A 3979-nucleotide genomic window follows, 5' to 3' on the forward strand; every position below is an offset into this window, starting at 1 on the left:
GGTGGCAGGCCTCAGGTCAGCTCAAAGAGGCAGCAGGTGGTCTGTGGTGACCTCGACCTCTCCACATCCAAATGGCTGAACTCTGGATCTGCCCAAGTCGCAAGAGTCTCAGTTCCAGTGACGTGCGGTGAGGTTGACAGCTGGTGAGGCACTAACTCTTTTACAGTCAGATTTACAAATACAAATGAACCGTTAAATTGTCTGTTAACAGACAATGCATTATGTTTTATATCTCATATCAGCATTCTTCACACAATTGTGACCATATTTAATTTGAGGTGAAAATTTATTCCAGTTGAGCTTATTTCTAGCTAGAAATAATAAAAGTTTATGGTCTTACCTTTACTTGTACACGAAATCCATTTGTCAGCTGGTATTATTACAAACCCTTTTACTGTTCGAATCCAATATTAAAACAAATTTTTTCAATAAAGAAGATCCTTCTGGACAAAAATGTCCAGACTGTCAAAAATGTTTTGATTGAAAGTCCAGATTTGCGAATTTTCTCAGCTTGGAAATGTAATCTTCCATTTTGATAAGGTGGATTGTAAAGGAAATATATGTAGCCCACCTGACTCACCAGAATTACAGGGAGGGCTCTGAGTTCGGTTAATCGGTAGGATAACTATGTAAAAGTGATGTCTAGAGAGTCTTGCGTCTCATACTGTCACACGCTACACCAACCTGAGGTACATACAGCTTTATACAAGGGATGCCACCACTCAAACACTCACAATCGGTGATAAAGATGAACTAAGGCACAACTTTAATACAGATAATAATAATGAAGACAGATTACGCAATACTGGAAAACATGCGGCCATTCGAAGCTGTGGCCGTAAGGTCTCCGATGCCTGTCGTGGTGGCAATCCCCAAACGCGGCGAGTCGATGCTTGTGAGCGTGAAGGCCTAAAACGATGTGGCCGTTTCACTCAATTGAGCAAAATAAATAAGGGTACCTTAGTCTTGGGAGTGTGCAGTCTGTAGCAAAACAGAAATGAATGGAGCAGGATCAGAACACGTAGTCGAAGCCAGGTAATCGCGGGACATGCACACATACTAAGGGTATAAACCAGCAGCAAGTTAACTGAAAACAGGTGTATAAATACAGGACTGGACGGAGCGATAATGAACAGCAGGTGAACGGTGTGGAGACTGATTGTCCAGGGGATAATGAGCACAGGTGAGTGGAATAAGGACTAATAGCGGTGACAGAGGAGTGGGAAGAGAACAGGTAAACAGAAACGTAAATATGGGAAGTCGAGCTACGCAGAACAGTCTCCTAAGCAGTGGATTAGTGGTTCGATTCCAAGCTTGTCCTTGAGCAAGACACTGAACCCCCAGTTGCTCCCGGTGATAACACCGGTGTGTGAGCGTTTGGGAGTGCAAATGGGTAAATGGTCAAGTAGTGTGAAAGTGCTTTGAGTGTGCTGTAAAGCGTAGAAACGTGCTATATAAGTATAGCACGACCATTTACATACAGAACAGATTGAACAAATAATTCACTTTTCTATAGTAAATAGGCTGTAGCATACAAAATCAGGAGAAGACTTAGAAAAGCATGGGCTAACATGAACTGGCCAGTTTGTACAATCACCAGGTTACAGCCTTTCTCTTCTGCTCTCCTCTGAAGCAATGAAATGGTGCCACATTCACATCCAAAGTGAATTCTTTGAATTTCCTTCCCACCGGTGTGCTACTCACAAATGCATGGAATGAGAGTAATGCCAGCGGACTGTGGATAAGAAACTGCTGTGTGTTGTGGTAGGTAGTCCACTCCCTGGGAGGAGGGAAAGTGCTGAGAGACTGCTGGTAGTGATCTCCTTTATTGGTTTTACTGTCATTTCTTTAATGCGCACAGGAGCCCAGAAAGCCTTGGCTTTACATTGCACTGTTTTTAGATTGAGATGGTAAAATGAAGTATGTCTGATATCATGTGACTGTGTGTCTCCTCTTACTAGAATCCATCATACTGATAGGGGGCTATGAAACTTGCCGCTCCTACAGACACTGGTTTAATCACTTCCCTCCACTGTCTGTCTCCGACCAGAGGAAGGAGGGGCTGGAGAAACAATTGCATTTCCTTCCAACAAACTGTCACCTTGTAGGGTTCTGTTGAGCAGAACAGCTTTCAGGAGACTAATGGGCAGCTGCTGGTGTCATCTTTTTTTTTGGAGTGCATGTGAAGTTGTGAAGGTGGTGGATAGGGGGTGGCAGGAGGCAGATCCGTAACCTGAGTAGAGGTGCATCCCTAGTTTATAAAGAGAGGCAGGGCATGAAAAGAGATGCTGAAGAAGACTGAGGGGAAATTATAAGATTGAGTTTTAATGACAAGAAACAAACAAACAATCAAAAAACACAATAGGGCTAGTCAGCAAGGCTTTGGCTAAACTGTGAAGGCTAAGCACTGCTCTGACTTTGATAAAAACTTCTCTCTGTCATCGCACAGACACACTCCTACATGTCTTGCATAAAGCAACATAACACTGATATATCATGTTGATGTTGACCATACTGTGATCAAAACTCCTGCCATTCATTGTATTTTAACCTAATACCAAGGCAGCATTGTGATCAGGTTCTATATGGTTCTAATACTTTTATGCTATGAAAATGTAACAGAATCATATTAGTACAAATGATCAACTGTCAACAACCAACAAGTGGTGTAGTCTTTAACAGACCCATATCGGCCGACCTTTCAACACAGAGTATTCACCCTGCTCGCTGCACGTTCAGAGTGTAATGCTCACTCACAATAGCATGTGTGCATGCAGTCCATGAATCATTAACCATCTGCTGGTTGGGTGGAATGAGGGAGGGAGGGTTGGGTGGAGAGGTGGATGACAGAGAGGAAGAGAGAGCATAGAACAAAGTCTGCTTTTTTATGGCACCAAAACAAAGGATCTGTTTAGTTGCCTGCAGCATGATGGGAAGATTAGGATGGGGGGGTTGTGGTAGGGAAGAACAGAGTAGCCCAGTAATCAGTCATGGTGGTTAGCAGAGGCTGCTCATGACACTGATATTTTATTGTCTTTCACTGTAACTTGGTTTAATGTTTATAAAGGCTATTGTGTATCATGATAATGATATTGTATTTTATATTGTCAGGGATCAATCCAACCAGATAAACACGTCCTCTAACACCAAATGATTACTGTCCTGTCATCTGTCAATCAAATAAGTTACACTGCTGTCAAGTTTGGTTATGTCAGTTTTGTATAGTGATGTTAGCAACCATTTTGAATAATTGTGTGGATGCTGACAAGCATCCACACTATGTTGTCCTCTTATTGTGTGGATGCGTAAGCATCCACACTATGTTATGCAGTTCTTTATTATTCTGGTTTCTACCACTGTTTTTCGGCATCTAATTTCTGCAGCATACTTTCACCTAGAAGGGCCATTGAGGTATCAAACTGTTTATCTCCTTAAGGACATGTGTGCTTGTATACAACTTTTTTATAACTTTTATACTTTTTACAATATTCAGCTTTTTTTACAGAAATTTCCCCATTGGAAATGACTGGGACAAAGTTATAACTTTTCAATTTGTTTAATATCATGACATAATACAACAGTGTAATAACACAACAGGCTGCTCTAATTGTTTGAAACTGAATACAGAAATGCCCATTTGCTTGTCGCTGCCTCTCTGGTTGTCGCTCCCTGCTTCTCTCTGCAGACGCTGTCAACAGCTGCTTGTCAAATGTATTCAACTCGTGAGAAGTTGAACCTTAATATCTCAGGCATACTGTGGGCTAGAAACGCCATTTCAACTGTATTCAACCCGTGACATAATCAGGTATTGATGATGTAAATATCTATTGATATCTCTTACTACGGTTTATTTTGTTATTAATATTTATATTTTATCTACCTCTCCATTCAAACTCAGTGCTCTGTGGATCCGCGAGTCATGGGAATAGTGGAGGGGCAACAAGCAGCAGACCTCTCACTTCCCCTCATCTGTGTTTGG

At 41.7% G+C, this 3979-nt stretch overlaps 1 long non-coding RNA gene across 1 annotated transcript; it reads left to right on the forward strand.

The window, feature by feature from the left end:
* The first annotated feature begins 928 nt into the window (after positions 1–928).
* LOC109963695 (uncharacterized) lies at positions 929–3143 on the forward strand. The gene is made up of 3 exons (XR_002275430.1): positions 929–1183; positions 1634–1764; positions 1962–3143. It is a non-coding gene; the product is annotated as an uncharacterized LOC109963695 (long non-coding RNA).
* Positions 3144–3979: the final 836 nt, after the last annotated feature.

This window comes from Monopterus albus, unplaced genomic scaffold, assembly GCF_001952655.1.
Source record: "Monopterus albus unplaced genomic scaffold, M_albus_1.0 scaffold77.1, whole genome shotgun sequence".
Lineage (NCBI taxonomy): Eukaryota > Metazoa > Chordata > Actinopteri > Synbranchiformes > Synbranchidae > Monopterus > Monopterus albus.